We start from the raw sequence: 13,365 nt of genomic DNA, 5'->3' as shown, positions 1-13,365 counted from the left end.
AGACTCCTATGTGGGCTGTCATCTTGCTTCATATTGAGACAGTAAAAAGGTGATGAGGACCTGGGTGATGACAAGGCAGGGTATCAGGCAATGCAGAATTTTCCAGCCATCTCCTGGCAGGGCCGAGGCAAACTGGTCTTTCTGATCCCTCCTTGTCTTTGACACTTTGCAAGGGGTGCTCACCTGGAATTCAGTGGCTACTTCCCCCAGATTTGCTCAGGATTCACTCCCCGTGGTTTTCATGCTATGATCCAGGGAAGCCCTGTACAAGTTCTCACCAAAAGGATCCCCAGTGCCCCAGATCCCCAGGCTTTACTCACACCAGGGTTCCCTGAATCACTTCAAAATGAGGTGGAAGAAAGAGAACATGTTCTGATCACCATATTTCCAGAATACCTACACTTACTTAACCAGAGAGCACATTCATGGAATAACACCTATTACTATCCTAATGGCCCAGGATTCAGAATTAAAGTTTGGCAGAACACACTTTGAGAAATACAAATAAGCTTCCTTGGAAGCATCCTAAATGCAAATTGACTTGTCTAGTAAAAAAAAAAGTCATACTTCAGGCTTTGCTTATGATTGTTTCCAAACAGTGCTTTTGAAAAGTCAAGAAAGAAAGTAAAAAGGAAGTAAAAGTAAAATAAATCCCTTTATGGTTATATGATCTTATCTGTATTTTCTAAAACATTTGAAATGTTAGGGAAGTCAAATGAAGCCATACACAAATTTAATACTCAAAAGAGGGAAAAATGGCATCTGGAATTCTCTGCTTGCCAAGCTGCAAGAATGTTATTGAAGATTCCTCACATAAATATTCCTTGACCTTGGAATGAACCAACAGGTCTTAAAAGTTGCATTAGCCAAAGCAAATTCCCTTAGCTAATAAAGATTTTTAGATGAATGTATCAGATATTTTCCCTCTTCCGCCTACAGAGGAATTATCATGAACCATCATCAGAATCAGCAAGTTGACAGTTCCAGGCTGTTTCTCACTGACTATTGACTATTTTCTCACCGACCTCCTTGGGTCCTAGGAGGAGACTAGACTCAAGCAGCTGCTGGAAAAATGCCCTAAGTGCTTGTTATGGGACTGTTTCCTGAAACAGCTCTGCTCAAAATCTAGTCTACATATATGGGTTGGTTGGTAGCTTTTAGGACCCCAGAAGATGTGGGTATTTAAAAATCTACTAAAGTATGGGCTGGGGATTTAGCTCAGTGGTTCCATCTCCTGCCTCATAACTGCAAGGTCCTGAGATGGATCCCTGGTACCAAAAAAAAAAAAAAAAATCTATTCAAGTGCTTGCCTAGTATGTTTGAAGTCCAGTTCAATCCCTGGCACCACAAAAATAAAACAAAACAAAAACACTATTACAGAAATGGAGTATTTCAAATAACGATTTTATCACAAAATTTTAAATGTTTTTTTTTATCTTGTTAAATTCTTTTATTGGTACATTTTAAGTATACAGCACAATTACATTTCTCATTGGGAATTGTACCTTTACATAATGCATCTTGGTTCTTATTTTTTCCCCATTCCTAGCCCTCCCTTCACCCCCTCCACCCTTCCCTATTTACAAAGATTTTATTTCCATTTTTTCCATTTCTCAGCATTTTTCCTTTCCCTTCTTTCCTTTCCCCTGCCCCTCCCACTACCCCTACCCCTTTGAACCTTTTCTTCCTATTTTGCATTATTGATTATTCATTCTAAACATTGGTACATTATAGGTATACAATACAATGCCATTCATCATTGGAAATTGGCACCTCTACATAATTTCTCTTGGTTCTTATTTTTCACCCTTGCCCAGTCCTCCCTTCAACCCCTCCATTCCTCCCTATTTACAAAGATTTTATTCCTATTTTTCCATTTTCTCATATTAATTCCATTCCCTTCTTTCCTTTCCCCTACTCCTCCCACTTCCCCTCCCCCTTTGCCCCTTTTCTTCGTATTTCACATTTCCTATTATGCATTTTAGTCCTTATTTACACTTTCAGCTTCTCACACCAGAGAAACTATTCAGTATTTATATATGTGTGTCCTATTTATTTCACTGAAGAGTATCACCTCAATGTGCATCCACTTAGCTATAAATGTCTCTAATTTCTCATTTTTTATGGCTGAGTAGTACTCCATTTTATTTTTAAAAACCACATTTTCTTTACCCAGTCTCCAGTTGATGGGCATTTGGGCTGTTTCCAAGTTTTAGCTATCGCAAACTGTGCTGCTATGAACATGGGCACATATATACCACTGTGGTATAATTCTTTTAATTCATTGGGGAAGATCCCCAGCAGTGGAATAGTGGGGTCAAATGGGATGTCCAGTCCTAGTTCTTTAAGGTATCTCCATGCTGCTTTCCACAGTGGTTGCACCAGTCTACATTCCCACCAGCAGTGGAGCAGGGTTCCTCTTTCCCCACAGCCCCGCTAGCATTTGTTATTGGTTGATTGCACGATAGCAGCCATTCTTTCTGGGGTGAGGTGGAAGCTCAGCATTGTTTTCATTTGCATCTCTCGAATGACCAGTGATGTTGAACATTTTTTCATGTATTTATTTGCTATTTCTACTTCTTTGTCTGAGAAATGTCTGTTCATTTCAGATGCCCATTTTTGGATTGGGTCTTTAAATTTGGGAGGTGTGATCTTTTTAAGTTCTTGATAGATTCGAGATAGTAGACCCTTGTCTGAGGAAAAACAGGTGAAGATATTTTCCCACATTGTGGGTTGTCTCTTCACACTATTGGTGGTTTCCCTTGCTGTCCAAAAGCTTTTTAAAAAGAAGAGATCCCACTTGTTGATTGTTTGTGCTAGTTCATGGGCAACTGAGATTTTGTTTATAAAATCTTTTCCTACACCGATATCTTCAAGAGTTCTACCTAACCTCTGTTCCAACTGGTTCAGAGTTTCTATTTTAATATTTAGATCTTTAATCCATTTTGATTTTAGTTTAGTGCATGGCTAGAGACATAGGTCTAGTTTTAAATTTTGGCAAGTTGAAGCCCAATTTTTCCAGCACCATTTATTAAAGAGGCTATCTTTCCTCCAGCGAGGGTGTTTGGCTCCTTTATCAAAGATGAGATGGCTGAGTGTGTCTGGCATTGTTTCTGCATCTTCTAATCTGTTCCACTGGTCCTCAGGTCTGTTTCTTTGACAGTACCATGCTGTTTTTATCACAGTAGCTTTGTAGTATAGTTATAGGTGGGGGATTGTGAAACCCCCTGCTATGTCTCTGTTACCTAGAATTGCTTTTGCTATTCTGGGTCTCTTCTTGTTCCAAATGAATTTTTGGATTGTTTTCTCAAGGTCCATGAAGTATGCTCCTGGGATCTCAATTGGAATTGCATTAAATCTATATAGCAGTTTGGGAAGTATGGCCAATTTCACTATATTAATCCTCCCTACCCAGGAGCAGGGGATGTCTGTCCATTTTCTGATATCATCTTCAATCTCTCTTTTCAGAGTGCCATAGTTTTCAGAGAAGAGGTCTTTGATTTCTTTCGTTAGGTTGATCCCTAGGTATTTCAGTTTTTTGGATGCTATTGTGAAAGGAATTATTTGCCCTATTTCTCTCTCAGTGAGTCTGTCATTGGTGTAGAGGAAAGCTATTGATTTTTGTGTGTGGACCTTGTAACCAGCTACTTGACTGAATTTGGTTATTAAGTCTAGAAGACTTTTGGTGGAGTTCTTGGGGTCTTCTATATAGAGTATCATGCCATCTGCAAATAATGACAACTTGACTTCTTCATTTCCTATCTTTATTCCTTTTATTTCTTTCTCTTGTCTAATTGCCATGGCTAATGTTTCCAGAACTATACTGCACAAGAGTGGTGATAGTGGACATCCTTGTCTTGTTCCTCATTTTAGTGTGAGGGATTTCAGTTTTTGACCATTTAGTATGATATTGGCTGTTGGTTTTTCATAGATGACTTTTATCAGTTTGAGGTAGAGACCATCTATTCCAATTTTTTGTAGGGTTTTTATCATAAATGCATGTTGGATTTTGTCAAATGCTTTTTCTGCATCTATGGAGACAATCATATGGCTTTTGTCCTTGGCTCTATTGATATAGTGTATTACATTGATTGATTTCTGTATGTTGAACCATCCCTGCATCCCTGGGATGTATCCCACTTGATCAGGGTGTATGATCTTCTTGATGATCTTCTACATTCTGTTTGAAGTATCTAATTAAGGATTTTTGCATCTATGTTCATTGGTGAAATTGGCCTCTAGTTCTCCTTTTTGGTTGAGTCTTTCTCTTCTTTGGGGATCAAGGTGATGCTTGCTTCCAGGAATGATTTTGGGAGTATTGCTTCCCTTTCAATTTCATTGAAGAGTTTAAAGAGTAGTGGCAGTAGTTCCTCTCTAAATGTCATGTAGAATTCAGCAGTGAAGCCATCAGGGCCTGGGCTTTTCTTAGTTGATAAGTTTTTAATTATGTTTTCAATTTCATTGATTGATATTGAGTTTTTCAGAATTTTTAGGTTTTCCCCGTTCAACTTTAGTAATTCATATGTATCTAGGAATTTCTCCATTTCTTCTGTGCTGTCCATCTTATTGGTGTACAGTTTCTGGAAGTAGGTATTGATAATCCTCTGGATTTCTGCTGGGTCTGCTGTAATTTCACTTTTTTCATTCCTAATTGCATGGACTTAGGCCTTTTCTTTCCTTTTTCTGATAAGATTGGCTTGTTTGTCAATTTTGTTGATTCTTTTGAAGAACCAACTCTTGGCTTCATTGATATTTTCTATGGTTCTCTTAGTCTCCATTGCATTGATTTTTCCTCTGATCTTTATAATTTCTTCCCTTGTATGAGCTCTGGGGTTGTCCGGCTCTTCTTTTTCTAGAAGCTTGAGGTGCAGCATCAGGTTGTTTCCCTGGGCTTGTTCTGTTTTCCTAATATGCGTATTCACTGCTATGAATTTCCTTCATAAGACTGCTTTCATTGTGTCCCACAGATTCCGATATGTTGTATTGTCATTGTCATTTAATTGAAGGAACTGTCTGATTTCTTCTTTCATTTCCTCTTTCACCCATTGGTTATTCAGAAGTGTGTTGTTCAATTTCCACGTGTTTATGAATTTTTTTGAGTTTCTTTTGCTATGGATCTCCAATTTCATCACGCTATGGTCTGATAATATACAGGGGATAACTTGAATTCCTTTGCACTTACTTAAACATGTTCTATGTGTGAGAATGTGGTCTATTTTGGAGAATGACCCATGTGCAGCTGAGAAGAATGTGTATTCTGATTTTGTGGAGTGGAAAGCTCTGTAAACATCTGTTAAGTTCATTTGTTCAAGAATTCGATTGAGTTCTAGTATTTCATTACTTATTTTTTGTCTAGTTGATCTATTTGTGACAGTGGGGTGTTGAGGTCCCCCACTACAATTGTATTAGTGAATATATGACTTTTCATGTCCTTTAGCATTTGTTTTATATAGTTGGGTGCACTAGTGTTTGGTGCATAAATATTTATGATTGTCATCCCTTCCTCTTGGATTGTTCCCTTTACAAGGATGTAGTGTCCTTCTTCACCTCTCTTAATCAGTGTTGGTTTGAAATCTACTTGATCTGCAAAGAGGATAGCTATTCCTGCTTTTTTTTCTGGTTCCCATCTCATGGAGTATTGTTTTCCAACCTTTGACTTTCAGTCTATGAGTTTCCTTTTGAATGAAGTGTGTTTCTTGTATGTAGCATATTGTTGCATTTTGCTTCTTGACCCATTCTGCCAGTCTATTTCTTTTGATTGGTGAATTGAGACCATTAACATTGATGGTTATAACTGAAACATATTGACTTGTCATTGCCATGACTTTTTCTTTTTGTTGGGTTCTCTCCCTTTACATTTAATTTCTTGTCATGCCAGATGGGTTCATTCTGCTTTGCTTCCTGGGGTTGTGATCCTCAATGTCTGTTCCTAGGATATTGTGTAAAATTCTTTGGAGTGCTGGTTTGGCATTCATGAAGTTCCTAAGGTGCTCTTTGTCATGAAAGTATCTTATTTCTCCATCAATTTTGAAAGATAGTTTTGCAGAGTACATCAATCTGGCTTGGAGGCTGTTTTCTTTTAGGGCTTGGAATATGTCACTCCAAGCTCTTCTTGCCTTGATGGTTTATGTTGAGAAGTCTACTGTGATTCTGATGGGCTTTCCTTTGTATGTGATTTGTTTCTTTTCTCTAAGTGCTTGTAGAACTTTGTTCTTCTGTTATGTTTCTGGAATCTTAACAATTGTATGCCTATGTGTAGATTTTTTTTGTTCAAGGCTATTTGGAATCCTATATGACTCACTTATCTGTATGTCAATTTCTTTTCCCCTGCTTGTGAAGTTTTCTGACATTATTTCTGTGAAGTTTTTTATGTCATCTCCACTCTCTCCTGTTACTTCATTGAGTCCAGTCAGTCTTATGTTATTCTTTTTTGCATTATCTAGCAGCTGCTGGATTGATTTCTCATGTTCCCTTACATTTTTGAAGCAATTTTTCTTTTTCTGGTCATTAATTGCAATCTTATCTTCTGTATCTGAAATTCTGTCCTCACATTGGCTTGTTCTGCTGTGTAGACTTCTGATGGAGTTTTTCATCTCCTGGAAATCTATTTGCATCTGTTTTATGGATTCCATTTGTTTCCTATGTTGGGATTCTATCATGTTCCTCAACTCCTCTCTAGATTTATTAATCATGTCTTGCACTAGGAGCACAATTTCTCCTGTTATCTGAGAGATTATTTCTGATTTCATTTTTTCCAGATCCCCTTTTGTTGCCAGTTCAGTGGGTTCAGGTGGTTGAGTATCAGAGTGTTCCATCTCATTTCCCTTTAGGGTTGCTGTAGGTGATCAGGAAGTCTGGTTTTGAGACTTATTTATGTATTTTCTCATTTTTACTGGGGGGAGTGCTGTTGGTGCCTGCACAGATTACCTCCTCTGAACTGGGAGAGGTGGGACAGGGGCCAGGAGCAGAGTTAGGGATGGTGGCTCAAAAGCCCTTTCCTCTTGGCTGGGAGCAGCAGGAGGGATGGTGGCCAGGAAGCCCCTTCCTCTGGACCAGGAGCAGTGGGACGGTGGCTCAGAAGCCCCTACCTCTGGGTCAGGAGTGGCAGGACCCAGTACTGTGGTCTGGTGGTCCTGTGTCCTCTGCATTTTCATAGTGTGGAACCAGGTAGCTATACAGAGGACCAGTGGGCGGGGGGTGTTGTCTAGTGGATTGCTGCTGGGGCATGGGCTGATTTGGCACATTCCGTGTGACTCGCAACCTCAGTAGAGCATCTGCAGACCTGCCTGTCTGCAGCAGGCTGATTCGGCATGTTCCACATGACTCGCAACTTTGGTAGTGTGTCTGAAGACCTGCCTGTGTGCAGTGGGCTGATTTAGCGTGTTCCACACAACTGGCAACTTTGGTAGGGCAATTTTAAATGTTTTTATACTGTGTTTACATTTCTGAAAGATTAATGGTTGTTCTGTGACTTAGAGAATTTTTCATTGAGCTTTTGGTCAGGTGTGTAAAAGTACTGGTGTGGCCTGAATGTTTGTCCTCTCCAGAATTTATGTTGAAACTTAGTTGTCATTGTGACCATCTTGGGAAATGGGACTGGGTCACACCTCATTGGGAGGGGACTGGATCAAAAAGTCTTCATGGTTGGCACCTTCACAAAAGGATGCCTTTGGCCACTTCCTGCTTGTTCTGTCATTTACTACCATGTGATGTGGTGCTGCAGCAAAAATTCCTTCATCAAAGGTCAGTACCTTGACCTTGGACTTGCAAGACTCCAGAACTGTGAGCCAATCAATTTCTATTCACTGTAAATTACCCAGTCTCAGATGTTCTGTTATGGTATAGAAAACAGAGTAAAGAAGTGTATATCTCAGGCCCCAGACTGTCTCTGCTCCATTCCCTCCCCATCCTGCTCTAGTGTGGCATAGGAATGCAAGCTGCCTAAAGTTCTCAGAGGCACTGATGAATCTGAGGCTTTACTTATCAAAGGATAAGATCAGCCCTTACACAGCAGGAAGGCATCATCTAGAAAGAAGAGAGCTATCCCTCATCAAACACTGAATCTGCTGATGTTTAGCCTCAAACTTCTCATTCTCTGGAACAATAATAAGCATACTACAGAGACGTACCAGTTAAGGAAGTGTTCTGATTGGGAATTCATATACTCCTGCACCAGCAATGGTCACTCAGACACACATAGCAGAAGCAACTAGCTGGGTTTCTGGTGATAGAAAACAGGCTAGAGAATTTATAAAATCTGATTTCTCAGAAAGTAAACAAAGCAAAAAAGGAGATAAAAATGGAAAAGGCTTGAGACATTTTTCAGTGAAAGTGTGTGAAAAAGTTCAGCAGAAAGGTATACCATCATATAATGATGTAGCTGATGAACTAGTATCAGAGTACACCAATTCAAATAATCATTTGGCAGCTGATTCAGCTTATGATCAGAAGAACATTAGGAGAAGAGTTTATGATGCTTTAAATGTGCTAATGGCAATGAACATAATTTCAAAGGAAAAAAATGAAATCAATGGATTGATCTGCCTACCAATTCTGCTCAGGAATGCCAAAACCGGGAGACAGAGAAGAAGAGGCAGATAGAATGGATAAAGCAGAAGTGGGCCCAGCTGCAAGAACTTCTCCTACAGCAAATTGCTTTCAAAAACCTTTTGCAGAGAAAATGACAAAATGAACAACAAAACCTGGACCCCTCAGCGCTGAACTCCACCATTCAGCTGCTGTTTATAATCATCAATACTAGCAGAAAGACGGTGATAGATTGCAGCATCTCCAGTGACAAGTTTGAATATCTTTTTAATTTTGACAACATCTTTGAGATCTACAATGACATAGAGGTACTGAAATACATGGTAATATCCTTTGGCCTGGAGTCAGGCAAATGGTCTCTGGAGGACCTGAAACTAGCTAAATTGCTGGGGCCAAAGGCTTTAAAATGTTACATCGCAGATATCTCCACAGGACCTTCTTGTTTAAATTAGGGACTACTTTTGAACTCTGCCCAATCGGCATCAAACTAAGACTTGACCGCCAGTGCAACCCTACGCCAATCAAGTGTAAACTAAGGGTTATGTTTGGATGCTGAAGTGGCCTTAGCCACTGGGCAGTTCCTTGCCCCAAACAGTCACCAGTCCTGCAGTGTGGCCTCTCACTGTTCTGAGACCCGAGGTGAGACCCCTGCTCATTCAATGATTAAGAAGAGGAAGATGACAAAGAGGATTTCTCCTCTCCAGAATAAAGATGAGAAAAAAGTCACATTTTAATAAAAAAAGATAAGATCAATTTTACTTTTAACTTATCTGGATTTAAAAATAGTATTATAGAAAAAATTTTTAAGTTATACCAAGTTGAGTCTCTTTTCAAGTGTTAACATATTTTAATGCCAAATTCCATTTACATAACTAAGCTCTGAAGACAAAACTTCATTAGGCTCTAAAATTTTCAAACTTCAAAGAATTTAAATATTTCAAAACTACTGTTCACATAGCAGAATAGCTAGGACTTGTCTACTTATGGCTTTGTTAAAAGATGAACTTTGAAGTGGTATAGAATTCCAGTGGTGCTGTGGGAGGGCTCCCAGGGCAACAATTGGCCAAAATCCACTCACTCTATTTCTAGCTTCACTGTACTCACCTGTAAAAGGTCCTGACAAGAGTTCTAGCTCAGAGACTTAATGTGAAAATTAAATGGGACAATGATTGGATAAAGCCTAGTACAATGCCTGTTCAAGGCATGAGCTGCCTCGTGAGTGGTAGCTGAAAATACACAGCTTCACATATATGTCTCTTTCTTCTTCCTTTTATTCTTCCTCTGGAAACACAGAGAGAAAGATGTTCTTGAATGAGGTATTCAGCTTCCTTTTGTGAAGGATCAAGCCCTTCTCTTTCCTGTTATCTGCTCTACAGTGAAGGAGACAAGATTTTTCACAACATGATCCTTACCTAATATGGCAGCCTTAGCTCCTGCTACCTCTCCAGCCCAAAATGAACTTTTCTCTAGTTGTCTACCCAAGCATTCCAAGTATCTTCAAAACTGTTGTTGTTTTCCTTGTCTAGAATATGCTTCTCACCCAAATCCACCCTGTCCTTTAGCACACATAGTTACTTATTTTATGAATGTGAAATATAACCCTACCAACCTGCCAAGCATCTGTCTCATCTGCATTCCCACAGTGCAGTGCACTGGGCTTTCTTAGTCACAGCTCACTTGAAGCTTGATGTCAAATTAGTATGTTTATCTTTCCTAAAAGAATGTAAGTAGCTCCAAATCAAGACCTGTCTCCTATAGGTTTATCACAGTGTCATGTAATTAAAATGGACATTCAACAGGGGACCTTCCAGTTCCCCCATCAATTTCATTTTTCCCCTCACATCAAACCTCCCACAATCACCACTGTGATTTTTATTGCTCTGAAAATTTTGTCACTGGAGCACTTAAGGGAGCTAAAAAAATTACACCAACTCCAGATAGTCACTGGTAAGAGCTGTTCCTTGAGAACGTTAGTGCCCTGGCCCTGCCACCTGCCTGGGAGCAGGAACCACCCTTAGCTTCAGAGGAAATGTCAGGCAAAGAGATGCAAATTTGGTCTCTTTAATGGAAGTGGTATGTTGATTGCAAGGGATAATAGGGGGGCACCCACAGCAACTTAAATTGCAGGTACTGATTCCCCACTGGAAGTTTCAGTGTAGCCCACAAGCAACAAGGCTCTGATTTCAGCTCATGGAGGATGACAAACATGGAATTGAAATGACCAACAATAAATAAATAGAGACACCACTGACAGACTATAAATGATTTTTATAACAGCTGCTTCTTATTTATACTTCAGGTTTCTCATATAAGACAAGCCATGTGATATTTAAGATTGTGTGTCTGATTTATTTCACTAACAGTACTTTCTCAAAGGAAAACTATATTGTGAGGACAATGATTGAGAGAGAATTCTAGAAATCATCAAGTAATTGATGGGAACCCTAAACAGCATGGAGAGTCAGAAAGACAACTTAGAGGAAAAAAAGAACAAAGCAAATTGCGAAAGGGCATGGTAGAGCCTATACTTCTGGGAAAATATAAGCAGAAAGTATGAGAGATACAATCATAAAGGGCCCCTCCCAACTCTAGAACCCAAACTGCTACAACTGCCAGTGCTAGACAGCACCATGCCTTAGGGCTTGGCAGCTGACCCCCTGACTCACCTGAAAGTCTTGAGCAGGTGTGTTTCTCACTGAGAGAAAGACAGCTCCCTCCACATCCTGCAGCTTCAGGACCAGCAGCTATTACAGCCACAAGCTGGAGAAACCTGTACCTACCTGGCAGCAACTAAGGAATGTCTCTTCCCAATGCTTTAATCTTTGTACTGTAGCTACTATTGCACAGTCTCAGCTTCATGGCTGCCTGTCCACTACCAGGTGGGAAAAGTCCCAGTTGACTCCTCCAGCTAAGGAACATGGCTGCCAGTGGCCCCAGTCTCTAGCACCACTTGTGTGCACCTGCAGAAACTGAGGAAGGTCTCCTTCCCAGCTTACTTCCCTGGAACAGTGGCTGTCATGCAGAAAGCCCTGGCACCACTCAAGCTTGTCCCTAGGAACCAGGGGAAGGTCCTCTCCATATCATAAAGCTCTAGGACTGTGGTTACCAATGCCTCAAGTTTTGCCCACATTGGGACAATCTCATTTGTGTCCTGCAGCTCTAGGATCACAGCACTAAATCCATAAGACCTAGCCCCACTGTCCTGAACCTGTGGGGCCTGAAGACAGTATTTTCTATATCATACACCTCTAGAAAAATGGTATCAGTGCCAGAAGCCCAAGTGTTAGCTGTACATGTCCCAGAAGATCTCAGGGAGATCTCTTCTACGGCCTGTGAACTTGGGGCTACAGATGTTGGTATCAAAATCCCTGCTTCCACTTTTCCTTGTCTCTTGAGGCCTGTAGAAATTGTTAGCTAGGTCCCACATCACCACCAAAGTAGCTAAAAGTACTATAAGACCTAGAACCAATTGCACTTGGCCTATAGGACCTAAAGAAGTTCCACAACTTCAAATGCATAGTTTCTGTTGTCACAGATGTCAGCACTGTGCTCACTGTATGAGAACTGAGGAAAAGACCATCCCATCTGAATCAGCCCGCTGCAGACAGGCAAGTCTGCGGATGCCGTAGCAACATTGCAAGTTGCGCAGAACATGTCAAATCAGCCCGTGCCCGGCAGCAATCCACTGGACACCCACCTCCTCCCCACTCCCGCTCCTCTGGCCTCTTCTCGGTACAGCCACCTGCTTCCACACTACAAAGATGCAGAGGACACTGGACCACCAGACCACTGTACTGGGTAAGTTGGAGTCATCTTCACCTCCCATCAGGACTGGGACTATCTTCAGGGGAAGGGCAGCTGAAACCTGCAATACAACTCTTCAGAATTCAACCCTACAGGGAGCTCAACTTGGGACCTGCAGCCAGAAATCTACCTGAATCTCATGGATCTCTGACTAGCTTGCTGAGACTCATTGACTTATACCTGCACACTGCAACCCACGTTGTCTATTGTGACAGCAGAGACATACCTTGAAAGAGGCCCTTCATCTTCATGGTTATTTTTTATTCAAAAATTAGTTTTATTATTTGGTTTTTTTCTCTTTTCCATTCTTTTGCTCCTATTATCTTTAATTTTTCCCCTACTCTTTGCAAATATTTGTTTTCCTCTCCTTTTTTTCCTCTTTTCTTCTTTCTTTTCTCTTTCCTTTCTCTCTCTCTTACACTCATACTCTTGCTTTCCCACATTGTTCATCTTTCCTTTTTGTCCCAGTTTTGGTCCTCAGTCAGAGTTCTTCTTTATTTTCCTATTATTCTATTTTTCCTTCTCACCTGTGTCCTCTGACCACACTGCTAACCTTCCCCTATTCTTCTTCCCCTCTATCCCTCCCTCCCCAACCCCTTCTAACTCCCCATCCCAAAGGGTAAAGTTGTTATATTGAAGAGTTTATTCACTATATGTTATGTTGGGTTGGTCCTCGATCTTGATTTAAGTCACACAGCTAAAGGTGATAGATTAATAACTACCACAAAATGTCATTTTCAAATATGTACTTGATGCAGTGGGGTGGCTGATTGTATCACTTGGGCTAAGGTGTTGGTATTGATCTAGTCAATGAACCTTCCTAGTATAAAGAAAATGAGACAGCCTTAGAGTCATTAGAGACTCAAAACTTAAATACCAGCTATATCTGGAAGACACCTCTGAGAAGCAATCATTCCATAAGTGTTCTAATTATAAGCAACAAAGATACCTACAATAAGCAATTTCAAACTATCAACCCAGGAGTTAAACCAAGGACAGTACCAAAAACAAAAA

The 13,365-nt window shown here is 40.4% G+C and overlaps 1 pseudogene; it reads left to right on the top strand.

Moving 5' to 3' along the window:
• The first annotated feature begins 8,169 nt into the window (after positions 1–8,169).
• LOC101698413 (transcription factor Dp-2 pseudogene) lies at positions 8,170–9,256 on the top strand (annotated as a pseudogene).
• Positions 9,257–13,365: the final 4,109 nt, after the last annotated feature.

The sequence above is a fragment of the Heterocephalus glaber genome, unplaced genomic scaffold (assembly GCF_053883595.1).
Source record: "Heterocephalus glaber isolate CG9 unplaced genomic scaffold, H.glaber_assembly_v1.0 deba00000281, whole genome shotgun sequence".
Lineage (NCBI taxonomy): Eukaryota > Metazoa > Chordata > Mammalia > Rodentia > Bathyergidae > Heterocephalus > Heterocephalus glaber.
This window is presented reverse-complemented; position numbering and strand designations above follow the sequence as displayed.